Source organism: Peromyscus californicus, unplaced genomic scaffold (genome assembly GCF_007827085.1).
Source record: "Peromyscus californicus insignis strain IS unplaced genomic scaffold, ASM782708v3 Scaffold_19__1_contigs__length_69161282, whole genome shotgun sequence".
Taxonomy (NCBI): Eukaryota; Metazoa; Chordata; class Mammalia; order Rodentia; family Cricetidae; genus Peromyscus; species Peromyscus californicus.
The window spans coordinates 4,294,581-4,318,539 of NW_026294491.1; the positions used below are offsets into that span (position 1 = coordinate 4,294,581).

Consider the following 23,959-nt stretch of genomic DNA (forward strand, 5'->3'; position numbering starts at 1 on the left):
CTGCTCTCACCACTGCTTCAGACAGACAGAGAGACCAAGCTCTAGCTTGAAATAAAGGCTCTTTGCTTTTGCATACAGATTCGGTCTCCAGGTCTCCGTGGTGGTCTTTTGGGGGTCCCCAAGATCTGGGCATAACAACAGAAGGAGAGAACCAGTTCCCAAAAGTTGGCTTCTGACCTCCACACATCCTACCACTCCCACCCTGACACATATAAATAAATAATAACTTGAAAAAAATAGGGTAACAAGATGGTTTAAAGGTACTTGCTGCCCAAAGATGCAAGTCTGAGGATCTGAGTTCAAATCCGGAAGACCATGTAGTGTTATGCTCCAAGTCATGAGCCCCCCCAGATACCACCAGGAGTCCAAATTCATATGCAAAAGCAAAGAGCCTTTATTGCAAGCTCAAGCTTGGGCTACCCATCCATTCTGACACACAGTTGGATCAGGGAGAGCATCGAGCTCAGTTGAGACAGGTTTTTTTTTTTTTTTTTGGTTTTTCGAGACAGGGTTTCTCTGTGTAGCTTTGCGCCTTTCCTGGATCTCGTGCTGTAGACCAGGCTGGCCTCGAACTCACAGAGATCCACCTGCCTCTGCCTCCCGAGTGCTGGGATTAAAGGCGTGCGCCACCACCGCCCAGCTACGAGACAGGGTTTTTAAGGAGTAAAGGATGTGGGGGTAGGGGAATTCTGGATTCAGAAGTCTTGTCAAACAGGGATTGGTACTAGTGTTGCTGCAAGGAAATTGGCAACTTAATGTGATGTAAGCTATCCTTAATGTTCTGGAGCATCTAGTACTTGTTTGTCGCAATTCTGATTGGCTCCCCGAAGGGTAGTTTGTGGCTTTTCCTGGTTATTGTAAGGATGAGCCCTAGTCCCAGTATTGTTACTTTGCAGTCTGTCATGGCTGCACTAATGTTAAATTAGGCCTCTTCAATAGTTAGGAAGAGGACCAATTCTAGGAAGTTGTCCTCTGACCCTCCACCACATATTGATAATAACAAAAATAATTTAAAAAAAGGAATAGATGGGCACAGTGGGACTGGTTCCTGTGATCTCAGAATTTAGGAGACTGAGGCAGGAGGATTACACTGAGTTCAAGGCCAACTTAAACTACAGTGTGAAATCTTGTCTCAGAAAACAATCGAGGGCTGGGGAGCTGGCTCAGAGGTTAAGAGCACACACTGCAGAGGACCCAGGCTCAGTTCCCAGCACCCACATGGCTGCTCACATCTGTCTGTAACAGCTCCAGCAGATTAGAGCGCCATCAATTGGGAAGTGGAGGCAGGAGGATGATAAACTTAACACCATCCCTCAAAAACCTAAACCCCAACCAACCAAACAGCACCTTCAACCCACACCAAACATACACACAGGTTGAGATGGACACTGGCTCTGCTTGGGAATTCCGCTTGTATTTGAGGTCCAGTACCACTAGGTGGCGAGAGTGTCCAGGCCATAGGCACAGGTACCACAGTGAGGGTCAACAAGCCCTAGTGGATGGAGTCAGCACCCAGGCTGCGCTTGCTCTTTCTAGGTGCAGAGCAGAATGGAGTCCTTGGAACCAGACTGCCTGGTTTGAATGGCAGCTCCAGCACTTTCCAGCTGTGTGACATCGCACACGTTACCTAATCTCTCCGGCCTCCGTATCCCTGCTGTAACATGCTGGTCAGTAACCACAGTCTCCCCACGGTTCATATGCCTCAAATTCAAAAAGAACCTGGTATGGAGAAAGTCTCTTGTCTGTCATAGTGTCTGTGTGTCTGGGGTTAACTGCCTCCAGGCCAACGCTGGGTCCTAAATCTGGGCACCTCCCAAAGGTTAAGGGTTTCCCAGACGTGAGTCACAGGGAGAGAAACCCACAGTTGCAAGGCTCCTGACACCCTGGTCTTGGGATTCAAGGCGAAGCTGGCGATAGTCTCTGTCCCCGAGGCAGGTGACAGCTCAGTCTGCAAGCCTGAGGCCAACAGGCCGGGGGATGAGGAGAGGGCAGAGGGGAGCCTGTTCCCACGTCCTGTTGCTGAAAGGGGGCTCAGAAAATAAAAGACTGCATTGAGCAGCCACGACCAGCCAGTCAGATCCCCTGCTCCGTCTTACCCAGCCTCCACACAGGTTCCACGGGGAAGTAAGGAGACCTAGGAAGCCGCAACTCGATCAGAGCACAGAGATCTGTTTTTAGCCCCAGCTCTGGCTGTCACCGACGTGCTGTGTGACCTTGAATGAGTCACTTTCACTCTCTGGGCTTCAGAATCCCCACCGACCAAAAGTGGGGTCAATCCCTGGCCTTGCACGGGGTGGTCGGGGCGGGGGGTGGGTGAGCTGGCACAGTGCCCGATGAGCATGCACAGGGCCCTGGTTATAAATCCAGGCACAGGGCTGCAGAGACAGCTCAGCAGGAAAGGTGCTTGCCACAGAAGCCTGGTGGTCCCACCTGGAGGAAGGGGTGTACTGACACCCGGAAGTTGTCCTCTGACCTCCACTCGCGCAGTGTGCCACTTGAGCGCAAACATACATGTCACCCATGCCACGCACACATACAATAAGAGTAGGTCGTTTTTAGCCACAACATGGTGGTGGCACACACCTTTAATCCCAGCAGGCAGGAGGCAGAGCCAGGCAGATTTCCGTGAGTTCAAAGCCAGACAGGTCTACAGAGTGAGTCCTAGGACAGCCAGGGATACCCTGTCTCAAAAAAAAAAAAGAAAGAAAGAAAATAATGATTTTTTAGAAATTAAAACAACAACAAAACTCCAAACTGGGCATGACAGCACATGCTTGTAATCCCAGTGCTCTAGAGGCCAGGGAAAGATCAGAAGTTGAGCCAGCAGTGGTGGCACATGCCTTTCATCCCAGCACTTAAGAGGCAGAGGCAGGCAGATCTCTGTGAGTTCAAGGCCAGCCTGGTCTACAGAATGAGTTCCAGGACAGCCAGGGCTACACAGAGGAACCTGTAGTGGGTAGCCATTCTAGCTTTGATTTGGAAGTTTTAACCCCCATTGAGGCTTCGGTAACTATCATGCCTACAAGGCAGGGCCAAGAGAGGGCCCTGAAGACCTGAGATCTGGATGCGCCGCCTTCTCTTGGTTCCTGGACCCTGGACGCTAGAGGTAGACTGAGCAGAGTTCTCCAGAGAACACCGCCGGACTGCGCTACGTCTTCCCCAGACCCTGCAACCTACCTATCCCTTCATTTGTAAGTTACGCCACTAAATAAACCTCCCTTTTAACTACGTGGAGTGGCCTTAATAATTTCATCAATATCTGGCACCCTAGAAACCCTGTCTCAAAAAACAAACAAACAAAAAAAAAACCAAAAACAACAAAAAAACCCAAAGAAGTAGAACATCACCCTCAACTGTCCAAGACTCCCCTAGGAAAATACATTCAACTGTCTCAGAGAGAGAGAAAGAAAACTCAGGCCCCCTCCTCCCTCCTCCCCCTTTCCCCCTGCCCCCCAGTCTTTTTACGGAAGAAAGAGGAACTGAGCTCTCTCATCTGCCTGTCCCTCTCCCAGTCCTAACACACAGTATCAATTACCAATCCATTATTCATTCATTGATTTATTTATTCCCACGCCAGTTCAGCACTGTCCACATGTCTTTTGTGTCTCACTGGCATCCGAAAACCCCCGAGGGACAGCTGCGCCTGGCTCCTTGCGCTGCACGGCACAAAGTCTGAGGGAGGAAGCTTTGGCCTGAGGGAGGCTAGGAGCCCCGGGAGGGAAAGACAGTTCTGTGGAAACAAAGACTGGACACCTCTCACCCGGCTGGGAAGAGTGAGGCAGGGACACTAGAGATGTGGGCAATGTGCGGCAAAGTCAAGCCCGCTGTGCAGAGGTGAGGTCGTCTAAGTGGAGGCAGAGGCACAGGACTGGAGGGAAGGCGGTGGGCCCCCCCCACCCCGGGGGAACACAGCAGGAAGGTGGATCAGGTTCACCTCGGAAAGCAGGTCTGCAATCAGGACGTCTCGGAGGAAGAGGGTCTAATTTAGGAAGCGTGGTCATTCCATGCCAGTTCCTGAAACATTCTATTTTGGGTTATACGGGGATGGAGTGTGTGGGCGTGTGTGGTGGGGTGTTCTCAGTGTTTTCAGCTTTTTTTTTTTTTCTTTTTTTTTTTTGTTTTTGTTTTTTCGAGACAGGGTTTCTCTGTGTAGCTTTGCGCCTCTCCTGGAACTCACTTGGTAGCCCAGGCTGGCCTTGAACTCACAGAGATCCGCCTGGCTCTGCCTCCCGAGTGCTGGGATTAAAGGCGTGCGCCACCACCGCCCAGCCAATAGTGAGAATTATTACAAATGAAAGTTTCAGCTTTTTGGTTGCTAAGGTCTGAATTCAGCCCCAGCCACGCCTCAGCTCTACACCCCAGCCACGCCTCAGCTCTACACACACTGCCCCTGGCTGTCTTCCCACTCACCCCTTCTCTGTTTTTGATAGTTTCCTTTTTTTGGGTTTTTTGTTTTTGTTTGTTTGGTTGGTTGGTGTTTTGTTTTGTTTTTTTGAGACAGGGTTTCTCTGTCTTGAAAACAACCCTGGCCGTCCTGGATCTCGCTCTGTAGAGCAGGCTGCCTCAAATCAGAGATCCACCTGCCTCTGCCTCCCGAGTGCTGGGGTTAAACTCAGGTACCACCCTGCCTCGCCTCCTTTTGATCTTTCAAGTGGCTCAAGCTGACCTCAAGCTCACTCCTGACCTTCTGACCCTCTACCCTTGCTTCCAGCGTGCTGGGATCACAGGCCTGCGCCACTGTACCCAGGAGACAGGTGCCAGAGCTGGAGCAACTCCTCAAGACACTTTCCCATGGTGGGTGGCCCCTGGTGGTGGTCTGATAAAAGAAGCCTTGGGGGAAAACAGTGTTGTTAGCTTGCCTGGCCTCACTTTGTGCGTGTGAACCCATCAGCCCTGTTGCCTGCTGCCACCAGACCCCCACCCCTTCCCTTTCCAATGCCTACTGTTGGCCTACGATGACTACCGTGGTTCTTTAGAAATCCTCCAGGCCTTCAGTGCCAAACTGGGACTGCCAAGGCACCCAGCCTCATGGAGCAGCCTCTCCAGCACGCAGACGGCTTGCATTGTGTAAGCCAACCTAACAAGCCCCTTGGCAATAGACATCCATTCTATCGCCGTTCCCTGACTAATCCGTCTACACACTTGACCGTCTGGTCCAACCCTGGTATGGGTTCTGCCCTGAGGCCTGCTCTAACCCTCTAGCTTGGAATCAGTGCTCAGAGAATTCTTACCAAGTGAACGAACCCTGTACTCAGACACTCTCCTGGGTCCCTGGAGTGGTGAACTTCAGGGCTCACAGTGAGGGTTCACGGCCAGGGGATTCAGGAAGTGTAGACACGTGCAGATCGGCTCAGGGGTGCAGTAAAGAGCAGTGATGTCTGCAGCAAACTGGAGTCAGCACCGCCTCATTGGAAGTCTAGTGTTCAAGGTCAGCCTCACCCACTCTGGGTCTGGCCACCATCCTGTAGTCCTCTTCTCTCCAGATCTGTTTTCAATTTTGGGCGTACCACTTCAAAATACACGCTCCTACCCTTGATGAATGCCCAGTTCTCTCATGAGCGTGAGCTAGGGAAGGACAGAGGTAGTCAGTTTTTTGTTTGTTTGTTTGTTTGGTTGGTTGGTTTGGGTTGTTTTGTTTTTCAAGACAGGGTTTCTCTGTACAGCCAGGACTCTCTCTGTAGACCAGACTGACCTCAAACTCACAGAGATCCCCCTGCCTCTGCCTCCTGAGTGCTGGGATTGAAGGTGTGGCGCCACCACCCTGGAGGTGGTCAGTTTTGTCCTACTGAAGCCCAGCTGTCTCACTGCTCAGTGCCTGACTTACAGCAGGCTCAGCAGACACACTGAATGAATCTTCGCCTTAGGCCCCACTCCCTGGGGCAGAAGTCAGGTTCCTGGAAACATGAAAGCATCTGGGGCCACTTTTTGGATCCCAAGTCTCAGACAGCCTCAGAGAAGGCCTTGAGTCGGCTTTGCTGACAATCCGCTGAACTGGAACTGTGGCCTGAGGGTCCACACGGGCCTTCTTGGCAGAGCTGAGGGTTGGGTGGGCCATGGGATAGGGTGGAGGAGAGAGGTCTCTCTCTCTTTGGGTAGACCACAGGCCCCTGTTCTGCATACACCCCCCCACACACATAGAACAGGGGCTCATCACACCTGGGCTAGACCGCAGGCCCCTGTCTGGAATGCACTACCCCCAACACATGGATAGAAGAGGGAGTCATCACGTCATGGCTAGACCGCAGGCCCCTGTCTGTCATGTACCACCGCCACCACTTGGATAGAAGAGGGAGTCATCACATCATGGCTAGACCGCAGGCCCCTGTCCTGCATGCACCCCCACACCCATGGGTAAAAGAGAGGGTCATCACACCAGGGCTAGACTGCAGGCCCCTGATCTCGGTGCATCCGCGCGCGCGCGCGCACACACACACACGGGTAGAGGAGGGGGTCATCACGCCAAGACTAGACCTAGGCAAGCAAGTCTCTATCCTGCGTGCACCCACACGTGAGACGCAGGGATTAGGAGCACGCAGGAGCCACACGTCGAGCTGGGGAGCCAGCGGCTGGGCGGGCGCGGCCTCCGGGTACCGCGGCGCGGCCACCTGCGCAGCCACCGCGCCGCCATTGGCTCGCGGAGAAGCCGCTCTAATCCGCGCCGCCTCCGCCCCCGCGCGGCGCTGCGCTCCGCGGAGTCTCTGACCTTCCTCCTTCCCGCAGCCCCGGAGAGACGCGCGGCGGTCGCGCCAGCCTCCTTCTCCTCCCCCGGGAAGCCGTCCGGGCTTGAGGCCGGGCCGCTGCCGCCCGCTTCGCCCCCCACCCCGCGCTGCCACCGCCGCGGATGGTGTCAGGCGCTCCGGCGCCCAGGTAAGGGGGTCTAAAGCGTGGAGCGAGCGCGGGGTGGAGTGGGGGGTGCGCGGAGTCCGGGGCCCCAGTGAGGGATGCAGGTCCCCAGCGTGTGATGGCGTTGGACACAGCCGAGGACAGGTACCTGGAGAGAGGTGGGCGCGCACCCGGGGATGCTCTTGGGCTTAACCCAGGCAATGCTAGGATGGCCCTGAGCTAGGCCCCTTGCGGGTGCTGAAGGGGGAAGCCCTTTACCCTGAGGAAACGGGAGGAAAAGGGTTTGTTGGGAAGCTGGGGCCTGGCCCCGGGTGTTGAGAGTGTTTTTCAGGGACCAGCTGGGATGGGTGGGCCGGTGCCAGCTTGGTGCGTATGTTATTTCTGGATCAGAGTGGGCTGGGGAGAAGACAGCCGGCGACGTCTGGTTTAGATTACAGGTACTTCCTTCTTTGCTTCCGACCCCTCCCCCCACCAGCTGGGGTGGGAGGTGGAAGGAGAGAGGAGGTGGGGATGCTGAGGCCCCCGTAGATGCAGCAGAATCCTCTCTGCGCCACACTGCCCTCCCTCTACCAACCTCAGACCGTTTGGTCACGGTTGGGGCGGCCTCCCGGCTGTGTTCACCTTTCAGGAGGCTGTGGAAAGGTTAAAGGGTCATTAACGTGTCTGGGACAGGGTGGCAAGCCCCAGAGCTTGGCTAGACCCCACTTCAAGCCCCAGCTTTTTAAGTTCCAGCTTTCCCCCACCTCCCCCAAGCCCAGCTCTGCAGCCTGGGGGGAAGTCACACACGCGGCCACCTTCTTTTTCTAGGCACAACCAGAAATAGCTACCATTGTCAGGGGCCCTGGCACAGCTGGGGTGCAGATTGCCAGTGGTTTGGGAAGCTCGGCCCCCAGCCTGGTTTTTTTAGCAGATGTATGCCTGGCTACTCAGATCACCCTCTCCAAGTAGCTTCTTGACGCCCCAGGTGAGAGGCCACCTCCCACACCCGAGTTCTTGGGCCCTGTCAGCCTTGAGGTTATTTATGTCTGGTCTGTCGCCCTCTAGACCAAAGTGTCTTCAGGCTGAAAATGTGATTTGTCTCTGTCATTGCTCCAACGTCTGAGAAGGGCTCAGCACGGAAGAAATGTTTGCAGAATAAATGAATGAATGAATGAATGAATGAAAAAATGAATATGTAAATTCTCAGCAATTGCTAGCAAGCTGAAAGATGGAAGGGAGCCCCCTCTGGTCTTTCTACTCCACCCCCCTCCCCTTCCCACCCCCCCACTCCCATCTCCCCCAGGGACCAAAGAGCCATGAAGCTCCTCTAGGCCTGGGGCTGAGGGCAGCTGTGACTATTGCAGGGCCTCCCGCCCTGCTGGCTCCTGACTGTCTTGTTGGCCCCCTAATGTCCACGGGAGTTTGGCCCGTTGTTGGGGACCTCCCTTTCTTCAAGCCACCGGCTTGGTGGTTTCTCCTGTGTTGCTATGCTCAGACCCTCTGTCCCAACTATAACCAGACAATCCAGGTCATGCTCAGGGCTGGGTGGGCTCCAGCCAGGCTGTCCTGGGTCTCCTGGCTCTCCCCAGTGAGCTCTGTGTGTGAAGGTGACATGGGCTTTTGCAGGGCCCTCTTGGCCAGCCTGTGCCACTGTGCCCAGTCAGCTGACCCCACCTCACCCCCGTTCTGCCCTCCAAGGCTCTGAGACTCTTTCAGTTCCTCAGCCAAGCCACACTGGCCTCACCTGCAAGCCTTCGGAAGTTTCCTGGGCTGTGTCCCCCACCCCATCCTCTCCCCTCCTTGGACCATCTGGTATCACACTGCCTCAGATTCTGAGCGTCGTCTTTCCCTGGGTTATGGCGTCAGAGGTTGCATGCAGGGGGTGTGTCCTGGTCCGGTGTCCCCAAGGCCTGACCCAGAGAGACTTCACTTCACTTGTGAAAGCCTGACATGGTGGCTCCACCGTGACTTCATGTAGGGCTCTCCCTCCCCAGGAGATGGAGATGCCTGCCTCCCCAGTAGGAGTGAGTGGCGGTGGGAGACCTCACCGGAGAGGTGAAACTTCTGTGGGCCTGGCGGGCCAGGACCATCAGGGAAGGAGCTTGCTGATTTGGGTGTCCCCCTGTGGAAGGAAGCAAGAGGAGGAGCTGAGACAGTGGGTGTCCTGGGTAGGAACAGGATCCAGCCAAGGGCCTGGGACTTACTATGACAAGCATGTTCTGCTGAGCCACACCCCATCCCCTCACTGGAAGATTCTAGGCAAGGGCATTCCCTCTGTGCTATGTAGATAGCCCTGGACCTTAGTTCTACATCTTTCTTACTTACGTTTCTTCTTTTTCTTCGATGATGATGATGATGATGATGATGTATTTTGAGACAAGGTCTCACTCTGTAGCCCTGGCTGTCCTGGGAACTCACTGAGTAGAGCAGGTTGGCCTCACACTCACAGAGATCTACCTGCCTCGGCCTCCCAAGTCTTTTTATTATTTTTTGTTATGTGTAGGTGTGCATGGGAGTGGAGGGGCCTGTGGAGGTCAGAGGTGTTGGATCCCTTGGAGCTGGAGTTACAGGTGGTGGGAAGCTGCCCAGTGTGGGTGCTGGGAACGGAACTGGTCCTCTTCAAGAGCAATATGATCTCTTAACTAACTGCTGAGCTTTTTTCTTTAAGAAAAACAGAACAAGAACGGCCTTCCAGGCTTGTGAGGTGACCCCGAGGGTAGAGAGGTACATGCCACCAAGCCTGATGACTTGAGTTCCATTTCTGGGACCCACATGGTGGAAGGAGAGAACTGACTCCCACAAATTGTCCTTTGACTTCCACCCATGCTGTGGCAAATAATGTAAAATAAAAGAAGAAAAAAAACTCGACTTTTCAAGCCAGGTGTGGCCGTACACATCTGTAATATCAGCGGTTGGGAGGCAGGATAATTAAGCATTCAAGGCCAGTTTTGGCTACGTATTCTGGGTGTAGCCTAGACTATATGAGACTGTTTCAAACAACACATTTTGATTTTTTGAAACAGGGTTTCCTCTGTATAACAGTCCTGGCTGTCCTGGAACTCACTCTGTAGACCAGGCTGGCCTCAAACTCACAGAGATCCTCCTGCCTCTGCCTCCTGAGTGCTGGGATCAGAGGCATGTGCCAACACCACCTGGCTTTTGGTTGTTGTTCATTTTTTCTTTCTTTTTTTTAAAAAAAAATGATTTATTTATTTGTATTTTATGTGCGTTGGTGTTTTGCCTACATGTATGTCTGTGTGAGGGTGTTAGATCCCTTGGAACAGGAGTTATAGACAGTTTTGAGCCACCACGTAGGTGTTGGGAATTGAACCTGGTTCTCCTGGAAGAGCAGCCAGTGTTCTTAACCACTGAGCCATCTCTCCAGCCCTCCATTTTTTTCTTATTATAAAGTAATTGGTGTTTGCTGTGGATAATTTAGAAATTCACATAGGACTGGAAAGCCGTTAGCCATCATTAGAAACATCTGCTTGCCATGTGTACCCTGCTGTTGGTTTTATTGTCGTCAAAGACTGGGGTGGGATGGTCAGGGTCCCAAGAGGTACCCCAACAGGAGCCACCCACCCACAGAAACAGAGCTTCAGTTCAGTGACTGGCAATCGCAGATGACCCCACAGACTCTGAACAGCTGGAGGGACTGTTTCAGAGGTGTGTCCAGTTAGGTCCCAGCATCCTTAGGTCCTGCTGCTGGGGACCCGTTCAGGGCATCTATAGATGGCAACCCAGCAGCCAGGGCAATAGATGATGCTCACTTCCAAGAAGGGTAGAGGAAGGTGGAGGTGGGCTGCAGGAGGCGGGAGCTTGGATGCCAGCCAAGTGAGTGCTGGCAGCTCAGAGGGGGAGTGGGTCTGTGGGGTTGGAGAGATGCCACACACCCTCAAACCGGGGTTCCCGAGGGCTGGGAGGACCAGAGGCCCTGGCTACTTTTTAAGCATCACTTCCTATGAAAATGTTGGTGGGACGATGGTTTATTAGTTAAGAGCACTGGCTGCTCTGGCAGAGGTCCTACCTGGGTGTGACTCCCAGCACCCACATGGCAGATCAAAACTGTGCTTCAGTCCCAGAGCATCTGGAACCTTCTTCTCGCCAGGTACCAGCTGCACTGACCTCATCAGGTACCAGGCGCACGTGGCACACAGGGATCCGTGCATGCAAAACACTTATACACATAGAATCAAATAAATATATCAAACAAAATTAAATGCTGGGATAGGCTGGGATAGGGCTGTAAGATAAAACACGGGGTGCTTGGTTAAATGGTAAAACCTGAATTTGATCGGGGATGTGGCTCAACAGTAAAGTACTTGTGTAGCGTGCCTGAGGTCCTGGGTTAAATCCCAACACTAAAAACAAAGTTCAGAGAAAACAATTTATTTGTTCATTTTTAGCATAAATAAAATCCAAGCCCATTGGTGGTGGCACACATCTTTAATCCCAGCTCTCGAGAGACAGAGGCAGGTGTGTCTCTGTGAGTTCGAAGCCAACCTGGTCTACAGAGTGAGATCCAGGACAGGCTCCAAAGCTAGCTACACAGAGAAACCTTGTCTCTAAAAAACAAACAAATGAACCAAACCAAAACAAAAAAATCCCAAATGTTGCATTACATACTTGTATTTGAAAGAGGGTTTTTCATGATATCTTGATGACAGAGCACCTGCTCCATGTTCTCCTGTGACAGTCCTCACTTAGCCCTTATAGGAACGTTTTTATCTGTGGCTGTTGCCCCTTGGAGGGTAAAGATGCTGGCTGCCAAGACTGGGGACTCGCAGGGTAGAAGAAGATAATGACTTCCACAGTCGTCCTGTGACCCCTACGAGTGTGTGCACTGTGGCACACACTCACACCCCTCCACGATAAATAAATGAGTGCAATGATTTAAGCTTGATTTGCTTTTTATCTGTAATCTGAATTGTCCCAGTGTCCTTTGGCCTCTCTAGGCTAGTTAGGGATGGAGAGGGAAAGAGGGCAGAGTCTCCTATTTGCTCCTTTTCTGTCCTGGTGGAGGGGTTCTGGGTGATTATTTGAAATGAACAGAATTAACAGATTGTGTGTGTGTGTGTGTGTGTGTGTGTGTGTGTGTGTGTGTGTGTGTAACTGTGTACAATGTGCAAGTGTGGCGGTTAGGGGACACCTCAGGCCTCGTGGGCCACCTTGCTTCAGACATGGTCTCTTGTTCTGTGCTGCTCTGTCCAGACTTCCGGGGTCCTCACGGCTCTTCTGTCTCCCTGTAGGAACACTGGGATAACACGGCCATGCCCAGCTCCAAGTGCGTTCCCAGGATTCAGACACCGGGCGGATGCTCACAGGGCAAGCCTGTTACCCACTGGGCCAGCGCCCCAGCCCACAGAGCAGTTTGAATTGTGTGTCAGTAAACTGATTCTACGCACCGCCCAGAGAGTGCTTGCCCATTCAGATGCCCAGGAGAGGTGGAGCTTCTAAATAAGGTTAATCCAGTCAGCACAAATCCTTACAGTAAGCCTTTTCCTGGCGTGGGGTGTGGAGGACAAACCCTCACATCTCTGGGGGAGAGTGCGCTGAACCCCCTTTTTTGGCAATCCCACTGCACTAAGGTGCAGTCTTAGCAAGGACAGTCTTAGTCTTGGCTGGACAGCATGGCCAGCCAGCTGCCCCCAGGAGGACCTGATACGGTCAGACTATCCCCCCATGCCAACTTCAGGGCTTCTTCCTTCTGCCGTTCAGTCATTTAGTCAGCCACCCTCTGCTATGTACCAGGCACTGTTGTGTGCGTGTGTGGCACAGGACAATGTGAAAAGATGGTTGTAACATATGGATAGGCTAGAGCAGGTGACTTCACCTCCAGCCAGGCCGGGGCTGTCACTGGTCTCAGAGCTTGGGCAGGGATGCTGAATGCTGGGTGGCCACTGTGTGAGCAGCAGATTCAGAGGAAAGGATGGTTTGTCTAAAGAGGGGAGAGGACATTCCACGCTGACTTAAAGCAGGAACAGACGTGGGGGGCTGTGGTTTGCGGGCTGGGGAGGAGATCCAGGCAGGACTGAGGGGGATAGAGCCAAGAGATTGGTGAGACAACAGGTAATAGATGATGCTGGACATTTAATTCATTCATTTGTTCGTTTGTTTGGGTTTTTCTAGACAGGGTTTCTCTGTGTAGTCTTGACTGTCCTGGAACTTGCTGTGTTGACCAGGCTGGCCTCCATCTCAGAGATCCGTCTGCCTCTGCCTCCTGAGTGCTGGGATTGAAGGTGTGCACTATCACTGCCTGGCTGCTTGTGGGTTTTTTCTGTTTGTTTGTTTTTAAATAAGGTCTCATGTAGCCCAGGCTGGCTTTGAACTTCTGATCCTCCCGCTTCCCCCTCCTCAGAGCTGGGATTATAGGCGTGTACCAGCATGCCTGGCACCGATGATAGACATTTTAAATGACTTGCTTCATTGGACCTTCTAGAACAGGTGGTCCAGGCCTCAACCAGTTCTCACAGAGCCCTGAGGAGACCCTTCATTCCTCAGCCTCATTCTGCAGCACCTGAGCCTTTCTGGGGGCTCGCACGCCATCCGTGACTTTCCTGGGTCACTGTCACCAAAGAGGTGGCTATGGCAGGGTGGGAAGATGGGCTGGAAGTCCAGGCTAAGGGCCCCACACTGACTCACTGAGGGGCTTTGGGCCACTTAGGGCCTCTCTTGGGCTGTTTTCTCTTCTGCCTTTTAAGAAATTCTTTATTTGGGGCTGGAGAGATGGTTCAGTGGTTAAGAGCACTGACTGCTCTTCCAGAGGTCCTGAGTTCAATTCCCAGCAACCACATGGTGGTTCACAAGCATCTGTAATGAGATCTGGTGCCCTCTTCTGGCTTGCAAGGACACATGCAGGCAGAACACTGTATATATAATAAATAAATCTTTAAAAAAAATTCTTTATTTATTTTGAGACAGGGTCTCACTGGGTAGCCTTGGCTGGCCTAGAACTTGCTATGTAGACCAGGCTAGTCCTACTTTATTTTGAGACAGGTTATCACTAAATTGTTTAGACTCCCTTTGAGCTTCCTCTGTAGCTGGCTTTCACCTTAGAATCCTCCTGCCTCATTCTCTTGAATATTCTCTTTTTGTTGGGGAAAGGTGGCTAGGGATTAGCTCTAGGACTTGACAAATCTCCTCTGTCTTTAATTTGTAAATTTTAATGGTTTTTCGAGACAGGGTTTCTCTGTAGCTTTGGACCCTATCCTGGAACTCACTCTGTAGACCGGGCTAGCCTCGAATTCACAGAGATCCACCTGCCTCTGCCTCCCGAGTGCAGGGATCAAAGGTGTGTGCCACCAAGCCCGGCAATTTGTAAAATTTAAATAAAGATTTATTTATTAAGGGACATGGAGGCACAAGTTCCAGGCCAGCCTGGTCTACAGAGCAAGTTCTAGGACAGCCAGGACTACACAGAGAAACACTGTCTGGAAAAACAACAGTGAAGACATATTTATTTATGTACATGGGTGTTTTGTCTGCATGTACATCTGTACTCCAGAAGAGGGCATTAGAATTCATGGGTCTATAGTTATAGATGGTTATGAGCTGCTGTGTGGGTGCTGAGAACTCAGGTCCTCTGAGCAGCCAGTACTCTTAACTGCTGAGTCATCTCTCCAACTATATTTGTAAATTTTTTTTTTTTGGTTTTTCGAGACAGGGTTTCTCTGTGTAGCTTTGCGCCTTTCCTGGAACTCACTTGGTAGTCCAGGCTGGCCTCGAACTCACAGAGATCCGCCTGGCTCTGCCTCCCGAGTGCTGGGATTAAAGGCGTGCGCCACCACCGCCCGGCTATATTTGTAAATTTTATACTGTCAAAAAACATAATTTATATGCATAGGGAAAGTGGCATTTATGTCTATCTCTCCCTTGCCTGCCTTCTCCAATAATTCGATCATTCAAACCAAATCTCAGGACACATCTCTAAAATAAGGGCTTTGAAATTTGTTTCTTTGTTTGGTTTTTCGAGACAGGGTTTCTCTGTGTAGTTTTGGCGCCTGTCCTGGAACTTGCTCTGTAGACCAGGCTGGCCTCGAACTCACAGAGATCCACCTGCTTCTGCCTCCTGAGCGCTGGGATTAAAGGCGTGTCCCACCATGCCTGGGCTTCAGGAGTTTCTTAAATGTGGCTGGAGAAATGGCTGAATAGTTAAGAACACTGGCTGCTCTTGCAGGGGATCCAGGTTCGGTTCCCAGCACCTACATGGCAGCTCACAGACATCTGTATCCCCAGATTCAGCAGATCCCATGACTTCTTCTGGCCTCCAAGGGCGCTGAATGCATGTAGTGCACGTGAACTCACACAGAGACACATATGTACACATGAAAAGATATAAACGAGTAAATAATTAAATTTTTGTTTTGTTTTGTTTTTCAAGATAGTGTTTCTCTGTGTAGCTTTGGCTGTCCCTGAACTTTTTCTGTAGACCAGGCTGGCCTTGAACTCAGAGACCCACCTGGCTCTGGCTCCCGAGTGCTGGGACTAAAGGCGTGCGCCACCACATACCTGCTACAAATAAATAATTTAAAAAATATTTTACTACTAAATATTTTAAATTTCATTTGTGTGTGCATGCATGTCAAGCACACACACACACACACACACACACACACACACACACACACACACACACTTATGTGGGGGGCAGAGAACAACTTGCTGGAGTCAGTTCTTTCTTACCATGTTGGTTTCAGTGATCAAACTCAGGTTATCAGCCTTGGCAGCAAGCACCTCTACACACTGAGCCCCGTTGTCCGCCCAAGATAAGGACTTTCTCTGGGTAATTTTCTCCGTTTTTCTCCTTCGTTCCCCCCTCCTCCTCCTCCTTTTGGCTGTAGCCCTGGAGACAGAGCCCAGGGCCTTGCACATGCTAGGAAAGGGCTTTACCAATGAGCTATACCTTCATCCCAAGAGACTTTGTCTAGCTGAATTGCCTACTATTTATTATACCTAAGAAGGAACAATTCATTAATGTCATCAGTTGTCATTCAGGACTCCCATTTCCTGTTGTCTCAGATGGATCCTCCTCCTCCTCTCCCTCCTCCCCTCTCCTCTCCCTCCTCCCCTCTCCTCTCCCTCCTTCCCTCTGTTCCTCTTCATTCTCCCCCCCTCCCCCTTCACCACCTCTCTTCCAGTTTAAGAGCTGGGTATAGTGGTGCACACCTATAATCCCAGCACCTAGGATGTGGAGGCAGGAGAATAAGGAATTTAGGTTAGCCTCCGATACATGTCAGATTTGAGGGTAGCCTGGGCTACATGAGACCCTGTCTCAAAACAACAATCCAAAGAAGGGAACAGAAGACCCAGATCAGGCCTGTGCTCTGTGATTGGCTGAGACCCTTTGTCCCTTTCCTCCGTGTCTTCTGCCTATATATGGAGACGTCTCGCACCTTGGTGAGCCATCTGCCTTGTCTGAACAGGCCACAGCCTGGGCTCTATTGACTGCAGCGCCACAGTGCTGTCCAGCAGGGCCCTCCGTCCTCTCTCTGAGTTGGTAGCTGGGTCCATCTGTCCCCTGGTGCTACCAGCTGCAGGAAACATCTCAGCTCCGCCTTCAGGACCCCCAGAATCCACACCCTACCCCGACCTCCATCGCTCTCCTCTCAGCCTCCACCAGATGCTTCCGGGCTGCTACCTCAGGACTGCCGGCTCCTCCTGAGCTGAGGAACACATCCCTGCTCTCTGCAACTCTTTAGTGACTTCCCTGCCACTCAGAATGAAACCCAAGCCCTGTAAAAAAAAAAAAAAAGAAAGGCCCCAGCCAGCACAGTGGCCCAGGCCTTTAGTCTCGGCACTCGGGAGACAGAGACAGGCGGATCTCTGTGCGTGCTAGGACAGCCTGGTCTACAGAGTGAGTTCCGTGACAGCCAGGGCTACACAGAGAAACTCTGGAAAAAAACAATTAACAAACAAACAAACACATACGTATATAAATAAATAAGCAAGCAAGCTAGGTTCCTGCTTGGGAGATGGAAATAGGAGGGTCGGGAGTTCAAGGTCCTCCTCTACTACGAGCGAGTTCCAGGCCGGCCTGGGCTGTACGAGACCCTGTCTTGAAATGTAAGGTGGGGATGTGGCTCCGTTGGTGGAGTGCTCTGCCTAGTGTGCCCTTCCAGGCCGGAGGCTGCCTGCTGCCAGCTGCGTGCTCACTGTACCAGACGCTGAATGAGTCAGTATTGAGCGTGGCCTGAGTGCTGGCTGTTCAGTAGTGAAGGACACGCTCTGTCCTTGTTACCTGGAGCTTCTGCCCAGCACCCCGGTTCCCCTGCAGGGCCTCTGCAGCCCCGCTTCCCAGTGACAGCCTCGTGCTGGGTTCCTTCACAGTTTACAGTCCCCTGGCTGCTTGGTTGGCCTTGTTTTATTTTATTTTATTTTTTATTTATTTATTTATTTATTTATTTATTTATTTTTACAGTGCTGGGATACAACCCAGAGCCCAGTATGCTGGGCAAGTGTTCTCCCACTGAGCTACAGCCCCAGGCCTCAATTTCCAGTTGCAGATGGGTAGATTGAGCCACAGAGGGGCCTCAGGCTTCCAGCCACAGTCCCTCAGGAGTGTGTGATTCCAGTGCCAGACTGTGCCGAGGCCTTTTCCTCCTGCCCCCCCCCGCCCCCCCCCCCCCCCCCCCCCCCCCGCCCCGTTCCTCCAGCAGGGGTATCTGGTGTCTCCCTATCGCCGGCCCCATCAGGCTCCAGCCCCCCTGCCCTGCCCGATCTGGGTATTGGGTGACCGGTTGCCATCTCACCTGCCCTATTTGGCGGGCTCCTCTGATGGATCCTCCCTGTGTCACGGGGTCCCGGCCTCACCTCTACCCTGTTCCCATGTTCCCATGCTCTGGTGCATGGTTGGTGCCTCTTCTCCCCTGGGCACAAGGCGGCTTGGCGAGCCCAGTGGGCTGGGCTGGACCAACAATAGGGTCCTAGATGCTGAGAATGGCTGGCAGCTGCCAGGGGCTTCAAGCCAGACTCACAGGAATCAAGTCTTGAGATACTGAGGAGGGAATGCAGGGCAGAGCCAGCCTGCCTGGGAGATGGGTGTGAGCAGGAGAAACAGGATGGGGCCTTCCCTAGAGTCTCTTCTCCAGCCCCCTTCTCTCCCTGTTCCCCCACTGTCCAGCTCCCAGGCCTCTCTGACCGCTCACGGCTCCACAAGGCCGTGGCAGTGGAGGCCGAAGCTGCCTGAGGTGTGGGGGCTCCCTCAAGGGCTCTGCCCCCTTGGCAACACTCAGGGAACCTTTTTGTGAGGGGGTTTTGTTCTTTTTTGTTGAAACGGGGTCTCATGTATCCCAGACTGGCTTCAAACTCACTGTGTAGCCAAAGATGACCTTGAACACCCGATCTTCCCGCTCCTGGCTCCTCCCACATCACCACACCCAGCTTCTCTGGTGCTCAGGACAGAATCTGGGACCTCATGCATGCTGGGCGAGACTCTACCATTTGAGGTATGTCCAAGCCCATGCCTGTTGTTTTTTTTTTTTTTAAATATAAAAGCTTTATCGCTTTTTAAAATTACATTGAATTTATTTGTATGCATGTGCACATACCCGCCATGGCATCCAGGTGGGGGTCCGAGGGATTTGAACTCAGGTCGGCAGATGAGTGTCAGCTGGTGCTGCTATCTGCTGAGCTACTCACCAACCCCTCCTTTACTTTTGAATCAAAGTCTCATGTAGCCCAGGTTGGCCTCAAACTCCCCCCCCCTGCTTCTGTCCCTCAGGGGCTGGGATTACAGGCATGGGCTGCCACACCCAGTTAAGAGTCTTCTTTACAGAAGAACTCCTGGGGCCTTAATGCGCTGTGGTGGGTTACAAATGTCAAGGAAGTGCCAGGACTTAGAAGCCATCAGGATGCCCTTAAGAAGTTAGTAAGCAGTGGGCAGTTTGTCCAGACAGTTATTTAGCACTCAAAGACTTGAGCCATTAAGGCTTGAAAGGGCAAGGCTGAAGCTCAAATGCATTTTACAGAGTTAGAGATCCACTGGGAAGGCTCCATGGCTGTATGAGGGCCAAGGGAAGGAAAAGTCTGCAGACACTAGAGGGATCAGTGGTACCAGGAGCTTAACAGGAACGGGCTGGATGGACAGACCTTTCAGAACAAGACAGCTCCTCTGTGTGGTCCTGTAACAGCAGTCATCGGCACACCTGTCGACTCTGCAGCGCCAGCGTGAACCCCAGCAGACTGTGAGGGTGGAAAGTGATGATGCCTCCGTGGGGGGTTGTCAGCTGTGACAGCTGTGCCTCCTGGGTGCAGGGTGCTCTAGATAGGGGAGACCCTGTCGGGAGAGGCTGGGGGAGCTGTCTGTGCCTTCTGATCACTTTAGCTGTGACCTTATGTGGGAGTTTGAATGTAATTGACCTCATAAGCTCATAGGGAGTGGCCTTATTAGGAGGTGTGACTTTGATGGAGTAGGTGTGGCCTTGTTGAAGGAAGTGCGTCACTGTGGAGGCGGGCTTTGAGGTCTCCTATGCTCAAGCTATGCTCGATGTAGACACAGTTTACTTCCTGTTGCCTGTGGATCAAGATGTAGAACTCTCAGCTCCTTCTCCAGCACCACGTCTGCCTGCATGCAGCCATGATGATAATGGACTAAACCTCTGAAACTGTCAGCCAGCCTCAATTAAATGTTTTCCCTTTTAAGAGTTGCCGTGGTCATGGTGTCTCATCACAGCAATAGACACCCTAACTAAGCCACCCTAACACTGTCTTAAAAATAAAAGGAGGCTGCAGAGGTGTCTCCACGGCTTAGAGCACTTGTTACTTTTGATTTTCAGCACCCACAGAGTGGCTCAGAACAGTCCCTTACTTAAGTTCCCAGGGATCTGATGCTCTCTTTTGGCCTCCTTGGGCAAAACATGAGTTGTGTGTGTGTGTGTGTGTGTGTGTGTGTGTGTGTGTGTGTGTGTGTGTGTGGTGTGTGTGGTGTGTGTGTGTGTATGTGTGTGTGTGTGTGGTGTGTGGTGTGTGGTGTATGTGGTGTGTGTGTGTATGTGTGTGGTGTGTGTGTGTGTGTATGGTTGTGTGTGTGTATGTGTGGTGTGTGTGTGTGTGTGTGTGTGTGTCTGTGTGTCTGTGTGTCTGTGTGTCTGTGTGTCTGTGTCTGTTGTGTCTACATGTGGTTTAAGGCCTAAAACACCATCCCTAGTCCCTTTTTCTTTTACATGGGAGAAAGGATAGTGTCTCTAATGGGGGACAGAAGAAACATCTTTTGTTTGTGGCAAAAGGCAGAGCATGGTGGGACAGGGACCAGAAAGCAGGGAGCAATGTGGGGCACTGTCTTTGGCTGCTCCCCTTTTCTCAAAATAAGTAGCATAGTTGTCAGAGTGGGTGAGAAAGGTGCTGTGGAGGCATCTTCCACGACTCCCACAGCCACCGAGTGACGTGGGTACCACCGTCCCTGCTCTGCAGATGAGAAAACAATAGGGAGGGGGTAACTGGCCAGGAGGGCAGGACTGGTGTTTGGAGGGGTCTCGGGATGGGACACATGCCCTGTGTGGCGGTCTGTCCCCTCCAACCTCACAGTTAAAGCTAGTCACCAGTGTGCAGATACTAAAATGTTAAGGTCTTAGCTGAGTCAGTGCCTGGTGGCACACATCTTTAACCCCAGCACTCGGGAGGCAGAGGCAGACAGATCTTTGTGAGTTCAGGGCCAACCTGGTCTATAGAGCTAGTTCCAGGATAGCCAGGGCTACACAGAGAAACCCTGCCTGGAGGAGTGGGGGTGGGGGAAGAAGGTCTTAGCTGGACTTTGGGTGAAGAAGGTTTGGATACAGGAGCTCTAGCTACAGGAAGTTGCTCATAGGACCTAGTGAGATTGGATTGTGTTGAAGCAGAAGCCACAGTAGAAGGCCTCAGTTGACCCAGGCCAATCCTGAGAGTTGTCCCATATTGAGAAGGGGGCCAGGTCTTTATACCTCCTCACTGGCCAGTCACAGGGCACAGGCTGTCCCCAGGGAGAAGGGATAACCATGGGCCAGGCTCTTCCCTTTAGCCAAGGGCAATACCCAGAGGAAGGACTGAGCTGTGACCCCACATCTACCAGGTGTACTAAAAGTGCCCAAGCCCTGGCAGCATCCCCTGCAGTCCTTCTCTAGCTGTGGGAAGTCTCTGCTCTGGTAACAGTTCATTCTGCTTGGGGAAGCTTCCAAGGGCCGGGCCAATGACAAGCTACAGCACCGTGGTGGCGCTGTCTCTCCCTGTCAGCACAGGGTAGGGAGGGGATACCAGAGACACCCACACACAGACTTCTGCCCAGTCATAGCAGCCCTTCCTCAGAAACCTCTGTAGACAGTGAGGCTTTGCTTCAGGCTCGCTCTGTGGAGACTGGGGGCGGTTATTCCAGCAGCAGGATGAGCCCTGTTCGGCTGGCCACGGGCACCTGAGGAAGTGGGGCAGCCATAGCTGAAGTCATGGAGTTTACGGGCTCCGGTGGGATCGTGAGGCCTGATGTGTAAACCCACAACACTCTGGCCTATCACCGGGTGTGGCAGTGGGTGGTTCTGGAGGAGATGGGTCCCCCCTGGGGAGTGGGGCTGAGCACCACACAGTGGCCAGTCTTCAAGTGTAAACTTTTCCACAGATGGCTCTCCAGCCTTGGAGGTACTTCATGGTACTTCAACTGCATATTTTTATGGCCTTTATTATTATTTTACCTTATTGTTAGTTAATTAACTAACTTATTTTTAAGAGAGGGTCTTACCATGTAGCTCTGGCTGCTCTTGAACTCAGAGATCTGTCTGTCTCCACTTCCAGAATACTAGAATCAAAGGTGTGCATTATGACAGTTGGCCTTTTTATTTATTTATTTTTACTTTTTTAAAGGTTTATTTATTTCATTTTATGTGTGTGAGTGTTTTGCCTGCATGTATGTCTGTGCACCACGTGCCCATGGAGAGCCAGAAGGTTGGCTCCCTTGGACCTGGAGTTATGGGTGGTCAGGAGCCACCATGTGGGTGCAAGCCTTTTGTTCCAGCACTTGGGAGAGAGACACAGGAGGAACAGGGGTTCAAGGCCAGCCTGAGCTACAAGTAAAAAGAGCATGCAGTTAGACTCTGGGGACCCAGGCCTGGTGAGGCTTGGGAGCCCCCAGTACATTGGGGTGCAGAAGCTCTGACCTCGCTAACCACAGGCACTCTGCTGTCTAGTCCAGCTTCTGAACAGAGCCTTGAAATAGAAAGGGGTGGGTTCTGGAAGTGGGCAGAGCCAGTCCTGAGGCGTTTCTGGAAGATGGAGGCTGAGGTAAACCATTTCGTCCTGGATTGCAATCCATATTTCAGTCAGAGGGTCTCTGTTGCTAACTCACCATTTCACACAGGAGACTGGCCTGTTTCCCTTTCTGTAAATCTGATGCTATGTTCTCTTGTACCTTGGGGGGCTGCTGGGAGGACAAAGGAAACTGTCCCTCTGAGGCTGTGCAGGAGGCTGGCAGGGTGAGTCACCGCTGCAGCCGGTGTCCTCCTGAGCTCTACAGGAGCCAGCCTCACAGGCAGCAACATCACTCCTCACAGCAGGCTGGATGTGCCAGGCCACCTGGGGTTCTATCTAGTTGTGTGATGATGTGTCTCTACTGGGGCTGGATGAGGGTGCTGGGATCACACCCCTGCTGCAGACATTTCCCTGGAGACCCCCAGGTTCCCCAGATCCCACAGAGCAGTGGGTCTCCGACATGTTGTGTGGCAGAATCAGCAACATCCAGACCACAGTTCCCTGGGTCAAGTGGATATAACGTGGACAGGCCCTCCAGAAAACACCTAAGCAATCCCTACTAAAGTCACACACAAACACACACATATGTGCGCGCGCGTGCGCGTGCACACACGCGTGCGTACAGGCAACACACTCATACACACAAAATAAATAAATCGTTAAAAGTGAAATATTAGGAAAGTACACTAAAAGCAGAAACACAGCTGGGGCCCCCGAGATGACTCAGCGCTTGCAGACAAGCCTGAAGACTTTGCCCCCAGGACCCACACGCTAGAAGGAGAGAACTGACCTGGGCACATTGTCTGCTGTGGCACTCACTGGGTTGTCTAGGCTGACCTTGAATTTTTTATCCTCCAGCCTTCGCTGTGTGCTGGTGTTACAGACGTGAGCCGCTGTGCCCAGCTATACAGAACGTACGTGATTCAACAACAGTTTAAAGCAGGCGTGTAGCCGGGTATGAGGCATGGTGGCTCCCAGCTTTAATGCCAGCGCTCAGGAGGCAGAGGCAGGAGGATCTCTGTGAGTTCTAGGCCATCCAGGGCAACATAGTTAGACCCTGTCTCAAAACAAAACCAAGAAAATGAGCATACGGGACCGGAGAGGCGACTCAGCGGTTGAAAGCACCGGCTGCCCTTGCCAGTGATCTGTTCCCAGCCCCCACACCAGGCGGCTCCGACAGCCTGGCACTTCATCTCCAAGGGGAAATGACACTCTCCTACCCTCCCTGGACATCCACACACACTGGACATAGACACACAGAAACATAATAAAAATTAATACTTTTTAGCAGGGCTGTGATGGTGCGCACTTGGGAGGCAGAAGCAGGTGGATCTCTGAGTTCAAGGCCAGCCTGGTCTACAGAGGGAGACCCTATCTCAAAAAAAAAAAAAGGGGGGGGGGCTGGAGAGATGGCTCAGTGGTTAAGAGCACTGGCTGCTCTTCCAGATGGACCCAGGTTTAATTCCCAGCACCCACATGGCAGCTCACAACTGTCTGTGACTCCAGTTCCAGGGGATCTGGCACCCTCACACAGAATATATACAGGCAAAACTCCAGTGCACATTAAATAGCAATAAACCTTTAAAAAAATGTTTAAAAAAAAAAAAAGCATTGTAGTTGGATGGTTGGGCACTCGCAGGCCCTGGCTTTCACCCCCAGCTCTGCAAAACTAACCCAAAAACAAGCAGGAAAGGAGCTTGAATAGACAGTTCTCCTGAGAAGACATGCAGATGGCCCGTGAAACAGAGTCCAAGGTCAGTAATCGCTAGCAAAATGCAAATCCAGTCCACAACAAGATGCCACTTCACACTCACTGGTAATGGCCATTAGCCTAAAAATAGAAAATGGCCATTGTTGGAGAGGATATTGCAAAACTGGGACCCTGTGCCTTGCATGCGACTAGAAAGCCGCACAACCATCGGGGCGGGTGAGC

The 23,959-nt window shown here is 52.1% G+C and overlaps 1 protein-coding gene across 2 annotated transcripts in view; it reads left to right on the top strand.

Moving 5' to 3' along the window:
- The first annotated feature begins 6,578 nt into the window (after window positions 1-6,578).
- The window catches only part of Pacsin1 (protein kinase C and casein kinase substrate in neurons 1), a 44,928-nt gene continuing 27,547 nt past the window's right edge, over window positions 6,579-23,959 (top strand). The window contains exon 1 of one of the 2 annotated variants that reach the window (XM_052744369.1): window positions 6,579-6,867. The gene's annotated coding sequence lies outside the window, so the exon portion shown is untranslated. Of the gene's footprint in view, window positions 6,868-7,778; window positions 7,808-23,959 lie in introns of those variants that run through there. The other variant, XM_052744371.1, reaches the window with a different exon arrangement.